The following is a 16,403-nucleotide window of genomic DNA, read 5'->3' as shown; positions in this document are numbered from 1 at the left end:
GGATGCTGAATGTCAAAGCGGATTGTTGAAAATTTTAACTATGTTGAAGTTATAAGCCTGTGGGGGAGTCGAAATGTCAGTTGAACTAGTTGTCCATATACCTGAATGCCGACTAGCAACTATCCGATAACTTTAGTAAACTCAAATGTAATCATATCAAGTTGAGCCGGCAGACCAGTTTAAATTGATATTTCAGTTTTATTCTTAAATCTTAGAGCCATGGCCAATTTAAGATAAATATCTGTGTTATCAACATAAAAGCGTGAGGAAGTCAAAATGTTCAGATTTGCCTATTTTTTTTAGCTTCACAATTTAGTCAAACTCATTAATTGCACGGTTACAGTTGCCCGCATAGTTACCGTTTGCCCGGCTACATTGCTTTGTAAGATAAGTCACAACTCTGACTTTTCAAACATTCATCGCAGATTAATAGTTAATTTTAAGCTTTCAAATACGATTACAAAAGCATCAATTCTGAAGAGTTTTCTATGATAATTCAGAATCTCAAAAAAAAAACGAAAGAGAAAGAATTATTTGGTTTTTATTTCTTAGAGAAAACTGTAAACGATACGACCACTCTAAGAGTGTTAGAAACTTTAGTGTTATGTCCGTTTTTTTTTTCCACCTAATTTTGACTAAATTGATAAAAACTCGAGTCTCGAAAAACGTATTTGAAAAACTTGTTCGCCCAGATAAAGTTCAAGGAAAGGGTGACCGCCTCCATTTTTTTCAACTACATTTTCCTCATTGTTTAGTCAAAATTTTCATCAGCAACGCAGAGTTGCCTCTCAATTGTCGTTAATTACTAACATGAACGCTTAGTTCGGAAATGAATCGGAAATGATTCGATATTTTTCTCGTTTTTTTAAAAAAAAATTGTTGTCCTTACCTTTGATTTGATTTTGTTATTTTATCGGAAAACTGTAATTTACTTGCATAGCATTCGGCGAGACTTGTTTTTGTTTGTGAATTATTGAATTGAATTATAAAAACATTTTTTCGTACAACGGTACCTGCATTGGAGTTCCATGAACAAAAATCGAATATAATTGAGTTTCCTTGTCAGTGTACACAAAAGTGAAAACAAATCGATTTTATTCAACCAAAAATGGATTATAATATTACTGCTTTTCGAGGCAACAAAATCTTTTTTTTTTTCATTCAAGATAATCGATTAATTTTTCCTTTTGTGGACACTGACAATGAAACTAAATTATAATCGATTTTTCCCATTTTACTGAGGAGCGAATTTCAACGCACATAAAGTCTTACCGTTTTAAATTAAAGTTGGTTACATTGGTTACTTGATGTTCAGTTGAGTTTTTTTTACCTTAGATATTTTTGTTACTTTTTTATATTACTCAACATTACCCCCCTAGCGTTTGCCAATTTACAACAAACCCCCTCCCCCCAACGTAACGTGTTCAGGTGGTGGTAGGGTTCAGGTAGGGGTTGTTCAGGTGGGGGGGGGGGGGCTGTGGGTTCAGTTGGGGGTGGTTTCATATGGGGGGGTTGGGTTCAGATGGGGGGGGGGTTGGGTTCAGATGTAGGGGGGGGGGGTGAGTTTAGATGGGGGTTGGGTTCAGGTGGGGGGGATATGTGGGTTTAGGTGGTGGGGGGGGGGGCAGGGGTGTTCAGGTGGGGTGTTCAGTGGGGGGGGGGGGTTTGAAGCAAAGGGACAAACGTTAGGGGGATTGAAGGGGAGCAAAGGGACAAACGTTGGGAGGGGGAGAGCTCAGCGGAATCTTTTTGCAATTTGAGTTTATGTTTTGAAATGGATTAGGCCAGGCCGTACACTCGCTTTGCAAAATTTCTGCATCACTCACTTGATAAGTGCTGAAATTCTTCCAAAATTTTGCACGACGCGCGAAACAAAAATAAAGCGGAAAAAAATCCATTTTAATGTTATTTCCTACTTATTATAAAATCCATTATAATGGATTCAAAATGAATTATAATGCATTTTGTTTTGGCGAGAAAAAATTGATTTAAAACCATTTTTAGTTCAATTTTGTTGTCTGAACGTAACATGGGAATCGTTTATATTTACAAGATTATAGACCACGAAAATCCATTAAAATCGATTTGTGTTCACTTTTTCTTAAATGCGGGTAGATTCTTAATATAGATACTCCTCATACTGCCTGCTCGACAACACGCTAACACGGTGAAAAAGACTCATTTACATTTTGATTTCTGTTGAACTATTTGTGCTCATATTTGCATTAGCAGTTGTTTTTTTTTCTATTGGCCTAATTTGTTATTTTAGCCACTAATTTTGAGAAAAAATTGACTATTTTGGACAAAACAGTGTGAAGATTTTTTTGTGTCATAATGATTTTTTACCTGACCGAATATTTAGTAAAACTGCTAATATCGAATAATTACTGGATTGTCATATATGCTTTTTCCCTGACTCATAGCAAAGACTACCGAATAGCATAGCTCAAAATTTGGTTCAAATGGCATTGAGGTAAGCTAGTTAAACAAACCCATCTCTTTGAACATGGTTAAAATTAGTTTGTTGGGTTTTTTATGAAAAAAATATTTCTGTGAATTTTGAAATCTTGCAATACCAAATGAAAAATCTTGAGTGTGTTGTGAAAAACAAACTGCTGAGGGCTGGTCAAAAGTATGTCAGTCGAATTTTTAGTTGCTAAACCATCTAATTCTCGAGGCCTAAAAACAAATCTGATGAAAAAGAAATTTCTCGTTGAAAGTGAAATATATAAAAACAAGAGAAGCTAGTGAAAATATTCGTCACACGACACAACCTCATTACCTAATTTACAGAACATGTTTTAAATTTAGAAACTGACATCCTCGTCGGCTAAGCTCACCATTGTAATAACATTTTAAGACATCCAAGGTCGGTAGACCGAACCAAAAACCTTCATTACACTGAAGGCCTGTTATTGTATGCTGAAGGAGTATTAAATCGGAAAATTTGATGGCCTCGAAAAAAGCAGGAACAGACCCCCAAAAACGTTTGCAGCAGATTTTTTCAGGAAAAATTTGGATGCTGAAAATGTGTCATAAGATCTTTCTCAAAGTCAAAATTTCATCAAAGAACTTTTTTCGAAAATTCAATTTGATTCTACTGAAAATAAGCTTCCGTAATCAATCCCTCTTTACCCATATGATACTAAATTGTGACGAATATAGTCCACTTCCTTTCCATGATCTGATTATTTTTTCATCCTAATTCGACTGTGGGAGTGTTTTATGAGGCTGCAACTCCATTGCGCTGTTGAACTATCAGCATCCTTTTCTGATGGATCTTTGATGACCATTGATGGCCTTCTTTTCATACTTCTGACTTTTTCATGGCCTCACTTTTTAGCAGCACCTGTGAAAGTAAGCCAAGGTGTGGCAACACACTGGACATATGTGTTCTATGTCCTTGCAGCACTCGCTGCACAGAGGGATCCAGAAGAAGAGAAAGAGAGTGAACACTCCCAGAACTATAGCCCAGGTTATGGCCAGACAGCCCAGGTGGTACTCGACTATGGAGCAGACTGTATGGCCGCAGTTGCTGCAGTAGAACGGCTGAGAGTGTCTGTTCTCACTGCAAATAATACAAAACAAATTCGATGTTAATATATACCTTTCTTAAATGAAATATTAATTTGAGCTTTTGATCTTTAGTTTGTACGTAGGATACCAAAACTTAAGCAACAATTTTTAACCGACGAAAAATTATGGTCTGAAGTTTTCCGTTTTTCAGAACACTCCGTTTTTTGAAATGAGCTCTAAAATTATTTCTCCTTCAATTTGCAGAATTTGGCTGTTTTTTTTGTCCCATGAAACGAATTTCTGGGAAAAATTTAACTTGAACTTTAGGTAAAATTGAAAAAAAAGATAAAATTGAAAAAAAAAAACTCGAAACTGTCACTTTTGAAATTCTTTTCTTAAATTGTTTCAATTTTATCTTTTTTTTTCAATTTTACCTAAGTTCTAGTTAAATTTTTCCCAGGAAGACCATTGAATTCGTTTCATGAGACAAAAACAGCCAAATTCTGCGTATCGAAGGAGAAATAATTTTAGAGCTCATTTAAAAAAACGGAGTGTTCTGAAAAACGAAAAACTTCAGACCATAATTTTTCGATTTTTAAATTTGGTTTCGGAATTGAAATTGCATACAACATGGTTTTAATATGACAATTGGATTACTAAGAATTGTCCCCGAAGAACTTCATGTTGGGAGGAACAAAAACAAAAGAATAAAAGGATAGCCGGTTGCAGTGCAAGTAGCACACATTGTTGCGATCATATTGGTAAAAAAAAACAGAAAAAGTTTTTTTTTACTTTTGTTCAAGTTAGTGTCTTTTTTCCTCGGTGGTGTGTTTCGGTAACTATACGATCGCGTAGAAAAAAGTAAATCAGGCATAATAAACAAAAGTTAACTTCAAAAAAAAACATTTTCTAACTTTTTGCTTGATAATTTTAATTGTTTTTTTTGTAGAATTTTTTTTGCCAAACAAGCTCTGAATGAAACAACTAAAACAAGTTTATTTTTCCATTTAAAGAAACTGTTTTTTTCTGGAAGTCTAAAATACAAAAAATTTCAATAAAACGAGCGTTATTCGATTGCGTTAATTGCTCGAAATAAGACTGAATCAAAAAAAATTCAAACCTATTTTTCTCGACACTGTGAGTTTAAGTCCGGGGTGGCTTTCTCATAGAAAAATTTTGGATGAAGTACACCGTCTTTTCGTCACGCTATCATATTTTCGGCCGGAAAGATTCGTGCAACTTCTTAGTCTAATGCCAATCCTCATCTTACTCTTATGTCTCCTAGTTTCAATAGATCTAGCGTATACTGGTATTTGCGAGGTTTAAAATCCAGAACTGTTCTGAGAAAGAGCAACTGTTTGCTAAGTTAAATGTATTCTCTTCTGGCTGATACTATAAATAGTTTCACCCTTACAAATTATTGTAATTTTAGTCATGGATCATGATTGGTTAGTTCTAAGTATTTAACCGAGATAGTTATCAAGAATATAATAATATACAATAAATACTTGTTTTGAACTGGTTCCACCCGTCAGGGGTTTAGAAAGTTTAAAAGTTTCAAGTCTTTTTCTTGCGAAGGATGGATGGATAAGTTTCTGGATTTCTTTTTGGAGTAGAATTTCTTGAAGCAATGAAGGCGTGAAGAGATGAAAGAAACAGTTGCTCTTGTCATGGAGTAGTTTTCTCGATAGAGAGAGAAGGAGTAAAGTTGCTTGTAACAGAAGAAGTAGGTTTCAGGTATCGTGACTGAATTGAGAGATTGGGTTTAGGTTGAAGAAAAAGATAGAAATGTATTGATTGCGTTAAGTAGAGGGAGACTTCATGCATTCCTAACTATTCATCGAATAGAGAGATAGGGTTTGAATTTTCTCTGTGAAGCGCCAATTGACAAGGATTCGTACGTTTGAGTTCAATATCGAGTTGGCCATTGTTTTTGTTCTATGGGTACCTTTTGTTGCAATTTTGGCTCCATATTTTAAATCATGTGAGGGTTGAGACTACGGCAACACACCATTGCAATTGCTTTTACAGAGTCGGAATATTGTTAATTTTCATCACACCCTTTGCTGCTTGTTTGTTTTGCTCCAGAAAAATTTATTTCATCAAGGTTTATAACTGCACCAATTAGTGAATTTAATTTTACTTATGATTGTTTTTAATTAATTTCCAAAAGCGTTTCTATTAGTTTTTGGTTATTTTAAAGAATTGCTCACCCTAGAGCTACTCTAATCAAAAATATTGGATAGTGTCATAAGCGTAGTGTATGTAGCGCCGTATATGAGGTCGCCTATAGAGCATGCTCAGGACGTCCTTTACTGGTGCGTTAGGCCTTTTGAGGGAGAATACGTTTACCGTCTCTTTGAGCAGAGTCTCTTTTCGTGTTTAACTTTTTGTAATTTTCTTATGTTTTTTTTCTCTTCTGTTCCTTGATTTTGTCCTTTTTGAAAATGGATTGGTTTGTTTTAGTATGTGCGGTTTATTTTACTGTTTTTGTGTTTAAAACCTTTTAAAAAAATTAAGAGCGGGTTTCAAATGAATAATTTATCCAGTTTTAATCTGCAATTAACCTGGTTTGAGTACCTTGAGACTTTCTCAATCATGCGGTTGATTTTGTGGTTTTAGTAAGCTGCGTTGGTTAGTTTAAAATTAGTTATAATTCTTTCTAACAGGGTTCAGGGAGAATTTTAAAATGCGTGAAAACAAGTTAAAAGTTTTATCAGTGAGTTTGTTAAACTTAGTGTTCATTTCTAAAGCAGATCTTCAGTGGCGAGTTATTCGTTTTATGTGAAAAGAGTACGTTGTGGGCGAGTGAAAGAATATAATTCGAGTTTATAAATTTTAGCACACATAAAAAAATTAGTGCAATAATTTTTTACTCATTATTAATTTTCTGCTTCCTATTGTTTATCTTACAGCATTGTGATCAATTCATTACTACTTCTTAAGCAAAGTTAATTGATTGGATTTATTCATGCGGTATAATAAGGGGGCGAGAGTCTTCAAGTGGGGAAGTTATTAGTGAGGGGCAAAAGATATACATTTGTCTAACGGGATCATTCTTACGAAGGATGCCGTGAAGGTTAGTTGATTTTATGAAATATATTAATATTAGAAAGTAAGATGTTGTATATTTAGAGTCAATAAACATGAAGCGATGGTTGCAATTTTTGTGCAACCAAAAAAAAAACAATTGCACCCTTACTACTAATAATTGGAATCAAACTAAAATTAAAATAAAATTGTATAAACTGAATGAAAAATTAAAAGGTTATTTGGAAAAAAATGCTGTGTGAGCCGTCTGGAGACTGCAGACCCAGAAACGCTGATGCAACAGGAATGAGGTTCACATTACATTCGTTGATGAACATCTCAGTGCTCTCGGAATACATATTGCAAGATTTCTAGCAAAAAATAACCTAATTTTGGCTTATTATTGTAAGATTTTAGCAATATCTGCATTCAATGGCAAGAAACAAGCAAGATATTGAATTCTAAATTAAATTTTCCTACAGTTTTTTCATGCTTATGGTTTGCACATTGCTTTTGACTTCAGAGTTTGCTAGATTGTGTTCCTCCGATGGCGAAATGACATAAAAAACTTGACAGAAGGTAACTGTGAAGAAAAATTTCGTTGGATAAATTAATAGTAAGAGTAAGTGTTTGTGAGTTTAGTTTTTAACACAAAATCATGAGAAAATTAAATATCTTGTTAGTTTGGTCTTGAAAAAAGAATGTTAGTGCAAAGTGATCAAATCTACTGAAAACTGGCTCATAAGCTTTTGTGTTCAATAGTGCATGATCATCATGACATGGACAAACTTTTTGTTAGTGCTGTCTAGGTGACGGTTTTTATGGTTTCGGTTTTCATGAAAAGCTTTACTGGTAATTGTGAACTCACTGCCCGGTCTTCGAGCAAGTCTTCCCTATATCGGATGATTGTGTGATCATAGTGATTGATGGAATATCGGTTAGCATTTTGTGCAATGAAACATTTGAGTGTTTGTTTTAATCCTATGTTAGTGAATTGATTCAAGCGTAGCGCATTGGTTAATTCAGGAATGATTTAATCACAGAGTTCTTTATCGTCGGCTTTGATTCTTGATAGTACTTTAAAAAGGTTAATAAAATTAAAATATGAAATCCTGGAAAAAGTTGGTTGGCGGAAATATTTGTCGGCATGTTGGGCTTGTTGTGCTTAATTTTCTGCGTTGTAATATTAAATTGGGAAGGAAGGGAAGGCGGAATGTTTTCCCTTAAAAACGATGGTGTATTGGTATGAGGTAGATGATGGTTTCGAAGAGAAGTCTAGATGGTGGTGGGCTACTTGTGAGAAATTGTGATGGGTTATTTGGATGAGAGTGCGTTTCTATAAACTCGTGGTATTATTTTGTTGGGGTTTATGATTTTGTAAACTGTGCTGTAGGTGATGTATTTGTTTTCTTTTGTGGGATCTCATATGCGTTTGGTTTTGTTGGTGTTTTTTAATGATATTCGTTAATTTGTGGATCGAGAAGTATTTTTTAAGTGGGACAGAAAAAATTCCAAAAACTCCTGCGAAAGAGATTCTTGCTACGCTAGCTTGTCTTTTGATTTGTGTGTGTATTGAGCATGTATTATAGAATCCATCAAGTAGTGAGAATAGAAATTCTATAAAATCAAACCTTGCTTATAATATAGTCAATTTTTCTAAGATGCAATAGGGCAACCCTAGGAATGCTGGGAGTTCATTTTTGATATGTAAAAAACAATTAAAAAATCGATCGGTGATAAATCTTGTGGGCAATGTTTTTCTTCAAATAGATAAATATAATCTTTTATGTCCTTAAAGCATCCAGTATAACTTTGTCTAAGTACTATAACTTTGTCTAAAAACCAGCTGTTTAAGCAAGTTTTCGGAGATTTTGGTTAATTGATTGTCTTTGGTTTGTGTCCATTTTAGCAGGAAGATCTTGGAATTGTTGTCTACGAATGTGATGTTGTTTATCTAATTTCGAGTATAAACCGATGGATTGTATCTATTTAAGGGTTTCAAGCTATCGCGTGGATGCCTTCAGGTAAAAATTTGTTCCAAAGGTGGCACTAAACTAGGGTATGGTGTGAGAAGATAACACTTATCTTCATTTGGGTTAGGATGTACATTTTGGCTATATTCTTATCCACATGGAACAACTGCATCCCAGAAATATGTTCTACGTGATAGTGGGTCTACAAAATTTTTGGTATTCGTTGGTAGCTTCTTTTGTTTTCCATTACATAGAGTGGTGGGACTTTCTTAGTGCAGGAGAAACACCAGAGAATCTTTCCTTCATAATCAATGAAATTAGAGCGGTTACCCTATAGGAGGTATCCTGCATAGGGTATTTTGAGTCAGTCTATTGCAAGTGTAACAGTTGTGTGCGTTCTATTTCTTATAATTTATCCAGTGTCTCGACTTCTGAGAGTGAAATTTCTTGAAAAATACTGCGAACCATGTAGCCAAGTTTCATATCGAGATGAATGTCATAGTAGATTAAGCCAAAACATGTGTTTTTCATCAGAGATAGTTCACGTAACCGATTACTATCAAGGCTCTCTGGGACAACTTTTTCTCCAATGTTTCCCTTAATTTTGTAAAATGTTAGCGGGATGTAGGATTTTTTGTATTCTTTATTTTGATTTGTATCAGCAGTTTCAATTAATAATTCTTCTGTTTTCATAACAAAATTATTAAGTATTCAACAAGTATTTCTGAATTTTGGGTGCAAAAATTGGTTTAGGGTACTTACATGCCAATTCGGTTTCAGGGTAAAATTGAAAGCGTGTTTATTTAATTTCTACTCCGTGTATGTTTCTTATTGATTTGGGTTCGACTTTTTAAAAAAAAAATCAGGTTGCCATTTATCAAAAGCGATAAATTATTTTTTTTAAAGTTTTTCATTCTTGCGTGAAAATTAGCAACTTGGAAAGTAGTATATGTGTCTCAGGAAACCAAACTATGGTTGTCTTTAGTCGTGTAGTGGGATCGCAACATCCTTGATCATTTTTAAAAGACAACCGGATTTCTTGGTATTTTAATTTGTCATCTTGCAAATAAAGCGTTAGTTTTACTTTTTTCTAGCTGGAATTTCCAATCGAAAAACCTTATTTCTTGATATCTTAAATTTTTCAGGCCGGCTCTATAGTTTGATGGATTATTTATTCTAAAATGAGTTACCCAGTTTTTATTGTGGATTTAATAAATTGCACGTCCGTGTGCACCATGATAAGGGAATTTCTTATCTACTTGAGTATGACCTTGGTGTTATTCAAGTTGAGCTTGCTGTGTGGAGTCTAAAAAAATATGAAATTTAAGTAATTTTTGATTGTTTTCATTTTTTGTGACTATTTTGACACGTTTGAATTCTTTTTTACAATCCTCAGAGTCGATTCTGTAGTAATTGTTTGAACTTTGATAGAATTATTCATGATCGAGTTTGTCTTTGTACCCATTTGAAACTTGGGAACATTGTACTTTTTTTTCAGAAAGTTTTCCTGTGAACTTATAACCTTTAAAAATTGTAGCGCGGGCTTTTGAGTAAAGTGTTGTCACTAAAAATGTTGATTCAATTACTGGTGATTCAGATTCACCTTGTGTGACCTGGTTAAAGGCATATTTGTGTAATGTTTTCTTTTTTGTTGGTGAACATCATATTCATACTGGGTAACGAGGAGATCTTGTGGTCCTGTTCGGGTTGAGGGACTTTTATGGTTTGTTGGTTCTAGGTGTGCAAAAAGGGAACGGGAATTGATTGATAAAATGGTTAAATTATACATGTATATGATAGTACTGAAAAAGTTTTTGAGAATATTTTATATCTTATATCTTTTTTGTATATCTATCGTATTAATTAACTAAATCTGTGCATATAATTAGAGGGGGTATTGAGTGATTTTGGATTCTGGTTGTGACAGTGGCATTAGTTTTGATGTACTATGTTCTTTACTTTAATTTGTTTCAAATTTCAAAACTAAACTTTGTTGAGAAGGTTTTTGAATATTATGTTCTTGAATGTCTTTGTGGATATCGTGTCTATTTTGTAGTCTTTTCAATGCCCAATTATGGATGCGACTACAATCGAGGTTTTTTCCAAAAAGTGGAGGGGTTGCTACGAATGAGTTCCAATCTAGGCGCAAGGGCTTACTTGCGCTTTGCAATTCGCTATATCTGTCGTTTAATTGATTTGGAAAAGTTGTGGAGAATTTAGTTGATGGTTTTAATCCCGTTATCGAAGGCATGGATGGGAGAAATTGTGTTTCTGGAAATGAGAAAGTTGTAATCGAAAAATTCTGTTGTTCATTTACAAGGTTTGGTTAGCCTTGAGAAAATGTTTGGGTCACTGAATGGGGGAGTCTTGGGATGAAGTGGGGTGATTAAATTTATTTTCATGAGCTTGTTCGGAAGTAGTTGTTCAACCTAAAAAAATCCAATATAATACTTTCGCTGTGATGTTAAATTTAGTGGCGGAGGAGTATTTTGTATTGTGTTTTGTGAAAGATCTAGGGGGGTTGATGTTGGTGATGAAGGTATGTTGAGTTTAACCTTTGGTGTTGTAAGGTTTCTATTGCGATATATTTGCCTGTCAATTGTAGTTGTTGGATTTTGATTTTGCTTTGGGTGTCTTGTCCGTTTGAGGTTTTATTGTATTGAGGCATACATAATATATATTGGTTCATAATATAGTTCACTCAGGGTTCTGACAATTATGTGTGTCTTTCTTCAACGGTGTAGGAATTTTCCACGTAAGAAAAATCAGTAGATGATTGAGGCTGATTTATTTAGCAAGATTTAGGCGTTGACTGCGAATCTTGGGGTGGATTGATAGACGAGGAATTTTTTGTTGGGGTTGTGTTAGCAGTTCTGTATTTCTTTTGATGTATTATTTAAATTTATGGTCCTGATAATAGTTTTCAACAAAAATCATTATTAAAACAATTGCTAGTAAGAAAGTAATTCTTGCTTTCTTTATACAATTATAAAGTGTTTGGTTGAGGGAAGCCATTTAGGTTAGAAAAACTACAAAAGAAAATTGTGATGTTTTTTTTCCTATAACAAGTTATGTATCATTTAGAATAATAATTTAGTATCGTACCACCTGATTAGATGGTCGATAGTTTGGGAAAGAAAATGATAGGTTTGAATGAAGGAAAGAAAAACTAAAAAAACGTTTTAAAGAAAGTTTTGATTATTATGATTAAATTTTGATTTTAAATTCTAGAATAATGATTACGAAAAAAATACAAAATGTTAAAATTCTAGAAAAGATTGATAGAAATTATTGAATAATTGTTATAAGAAACTGTAGAACTGAGTTGAAAGTGAGTATTTGAAAGTTATTTATTTTGTCAAAGTAATTTTTTGAAGTTATATAAAGTGGGGTCCAATTGTTTATTGGTTTTTGACAAGCGGGTTGGGTATGAAGAGTTTCTAGTGAAGGAAATTCTGGAGGTTCGAGTGTTGGAAATCTGATTATTGTTTTTTTAATGAGATGATAAGGTGTTTTTAGGAAGTAGGGTAGCTTTAGGCTAAGTCATCGGGTTGATTTTTTAAGCTAATTTTTTCTTTGACTTTTGTTGTTTTTCTTGTTTTTAATTGAGACAGTATTTTTGATGCTTGGGTTGATTGATAAAGTGGTTTGCAGCTTTTATATGATTTTTAATTAAATTATCAAATTTGGGGGTATTGCTTGTTTTCGAACTGGAGGTCTCGTAGTTGGTGTTATGGATCTAAATCAAATTGGATTTATATCGGCTAATTTTAGCGGTGGTGATTGATTAAAAAGTGAGATGATATCAAGTTGTTGCTTGCATTGAGCAACATAAAGGAAGGAAAAACAAAATGGAAACTAATAACCGCCAAAAAACTGATATAACCCAAACTAATTGTTTTAAATATTTGATTAATTTTACGTATTTGTAATGTAATTTAATGTCGAATTATCAAAAGTTCCACAACAGCTTGTAAAATTGATCCAAATTCAGAAGCAGCACTTGGGTGAGCCTCGTTATTCTGGTTTAGACAAATGGAAACCGGATCGTGGCTCATTGCACAAACTCAACGACTAAAAAATTTGCGAATTTTGCAATACAACGTTTCAGAGGTTTGTTTGGTAATACTTGCATTGAATACTCGCTGCAGGCTCAAGCCAAAAATCTATTGAAGTTAAATTGACATTTGCAAGACTTTTCTTCTCATATAAAAGATGTTCAACTTCATTGTCTTGGTATACACAACGAAGCAGGTTTAAGATGTTCCCCTCCCTCTGATATAAAGTCATATTATTGGTTGAATGAAAGTGAAAGTAAAATCGCAGCTACGTCAAGCTGAGTTATTCCGCTATTGAAAAGTTTTAGGCTTCGGCGAGAAACCACTGGTCCGCGTCAACCCGTACACAACGATCCACGTACCACAGATCACGTACCACGAATGACGTAACAAAAACCAAGAACCACCAACCACTAACCACTAACCACAAACCACCAACTATGAGTGATACCAACGACCAGTACGACCTACGAAGCTTAGCAAACGAGCACGGCGATGTACGTTCCGTTGCGAACGAGCAAGCAGGTCTGAGCAATGCGAACAATCAGAGCGATCAATCAGCTGTTTTGGGCGTGCAACATGGACGATACGATCAGTCAGGACGAACGTACCTGAAGTTGGTTCACTCCAGAAGTGGTCACAAGACGTGCATTTCCATGCATAGAGATCAGATAAACGTAATCGGATTAACGTATACAGTGACAGAACTTGCCGGCTTGCCAATCACTCTTGCTGTCATAAGAGATACTCTCTCATCGATCAGTGAAAAAGATCGGTTGATAGAGGAAGCTGTACCAGACAAACTTCGGCAAGCCGAGCTTGAAACGATTGTGAGTTCAGAGCGGAGGTACGAGACTTCACTCAGCAGACGAATGATTTCTTGGAAGATCGGCAAGCGTCTACCAGAAGATCGACAGGAGAAGCGAACGGGCTTCATACAATTTTCTCACCAAGATCAAGTCAGATCAAGTTGCAGACTTTCAGTGGGAGTATATTTAGTGGACGAGGTTTATGGACCAGTTCGGTTCGGCAGTACATGAAAAGCCAAACCACTGCAAAATGCTGAGCAGTTGAATTACCTCAAGTCTTCACTTCGAGGAGAAGCACACGATCTGGTCAAGAATGTAACAATAACAGATGTGAACTACGACCTTGCAGGGACGACTCTAATGAACCGATTTGACAACAAAAGGTTCAATGTAAGCATGCACCTCAGTGCTATGTTGAACTACCAGAATTTGAAAACTGAAGATAGAAAAAGCCTCAGGAATTTTTTGGAGTTTATCCGCGAAAACGTGGCTGCATTAGAAGTGCAAGGCTGAAACACGCAAGACTCGGATCCAATACTGGTTCATGTGATTGAGCAGAAACTGGATCCGGAAAGCCAAAAGCAATCGCAGCTTCACAATCCCGGCTTAGAGCTTCAAAAAACGCACGAGTTCGACGATTTTATTGGCGCACGAGCGAGGATTCAAGAAACAGTGAAGTCATCAAACATCTTACAGAAACCAACGATTCGAATTGAAGTACATGCTGATGTTCAAGTTAAAATTGATCAAAAGCAATTGTTTGGAGCAACAAATGTGGATGAGCAGTTCGTGTTTTTTGGTGTTTTTCACACTGTAACTACATGTAACGAGTTCAAGAAGGTGACAGTACATACACGGAAAGACGAAGTGACTTCCAAACGACTGTGCTTCAATTGTTTGCGCCTAGGGCATATGGTAACGAAATGCCCAGGCACGCACAATTGTAAGCTGTGTGGAAAACGGCACCATTCCCTTCTTCGTGTGAACAATCAGCGCAGGGAACAACCGGAAAAAATGGGAGGAAGACTGTTGACCATTGCCTGACGTATGGAAATCACCTGTGTACTGTAATCAGTGCAACGGAACCTGACAGAACGGCCCTACTTGGATCTTGCTGGAACCAATGTTCAACCATCACAGTCAAGAAATCATTTGCTGTGCATGAAAGACAATCAATCGCAGTTGAACTTCGTCAATGAAAGCTTCATACGATTGCATGGGTTGCCTCGTAAGTCAATCAACCAAACATTCAAACCAGTTGGAACTGCCCCCCACTGGAGACGAGAGATGTTGCTCCAATAACTTTATCATTGCCTGGAGAAGACACACTACGAGCTGATTTCTTCATCATGCCCCCAGTCACATCAGATTTACCAGGAGACGATGTGGATGTACGCGAACATAACCTTCCATCTCGAAACGCACTGGCAAAAGAGGAAGGATGAATCTTCTATATGGCGTTGAACTGGCAAATGAGCTCACTACTGCTAAACTGATACGAAAAGGATCTCTCATCTTTGATGAATCAGTTTTTGGCTTGATTGTGAGCGGATCAGTACAGTTACTAAGCAAGCACAATGCTGATAGAGTTTTGCAAACAAATTTTGTCAGTCAGGAGTCTGATCTGGCCATTAATCGCTTTTGAACAGTTTAAGACTTGCCTTTGTATCAAAGGAAGAAGAGTTTGGTTGAGGATCACTTCGATAAAACAAACTCAAGTCAGCCAGATGGTCGCTACTCTGTTAGTTTGCCTTTCGAGACAAACGTTTTAACCCTCGGCGAGTGCAAAGCCAATGAACTCAAACTATTATTCAGTATGTAACGCAAACTTAAGCAGGATGTGGTTTTGTACACTCAGTGCTGAGACTTCATCAAAGAGTTCCGAGACATGGGTCACTTAGAAGCTGTACCACCAGATGAGCTCACAATTTCAGAGAAAATAAACTGCTATCTGCCCCACCACTGCGTTCTAAAGGATTTTACAATTACGAAGCTACGAGTTGTCTTTGACGCTAGTGCTTTACCTAGTACCCGACTTTTGCTACACGATGCATTGATGATTGGTCCCAAGCTTCAAGGCGATTTGTTTGATTATCTGCTAAGGTTCCGATGGTACCTCATTGAAATCACCGGAGACCTAGCAAAGATGTATCTTCATGTAGTTCTTAACAAGGAAGTTAGGGACTACCAACGAACTCTCTGGAGAGATGTGCCAGACCAACCTGTAGAAACCTACAGGATGACCCCAGTGACATAAGCTATTGCTAGCAGTTGCTATCACTCTGTACGATCACTCATAGAAGCAGGCAAGCATGCTTGTGTCGAAAAAACAATCAGCCAAGACTTCTACGTCGATGACTGGTTGACTGGCGCTGATGACATACTCTCTGCAAAGAAGTCGATCAAGGACGTGAGATGTCAACTTGCAACGAGACAGTTTTCTCAGCTCAGCAGAAGTAATGGAAACTTTGCCCAGTGAACTGCGCGAAGACGAACACGAGTTCTCAGCAAAAAACAACTCTGTGAAAGCACTCGGGATCTAGTGGCTTCCGAAAAACGATATCATCGTCCTCAAAGTAGTTGTCCTAAAGGAGAACTTGGCAAAGCGCTCTTTTCTCTCAGACATCTCTAAAACCTTTGACCCTCTGGGTTGGCTGACTCCGATTAACCTTCCGTTGAAACTCATCATGCAATCCTCTTGTTTGCGGGGAACCAACTGGGACGACAAACTCTTCGATATTATGATGGAAAGGTTTCTAATGTGGAGGACTAAAGTTCACAATGTGGAGAAGTTTGACATAGCAAAAATGTGGCGAACAGTTTTGAGCTTCATATATTTCGTGAAGCATCAAAAACCGCTTACGCCAGTTGCATCTACGTCAGAAACACGAAAAAAAATCAACCAATCTTTTTGTGGCTAAATCGAGAGTGGCACCTTTGCATCCTTTGGCGATCCCCAAATTGGATTTATGTGCAGCTATGCTAGGGCGCAATTTGCTGGACCATACGAGGAAAGC

Source organism: Symsagittifera roscoffensis, chromosome 2 (assembly GCF_963678635.1).
Source record: "Symsagittifera roscoffensis chromosome 2, txSymRosc1.1, whole genome shotgun sequence".
NCBI lineage: Eukaryota > Metazoa > Xenacoelomorpha > Acoela > Convolutidae > Symsagittifera > Symsagittifera roscoffensis.
This window is presented reverse-complemented; position numbering follows the sequence as displayed.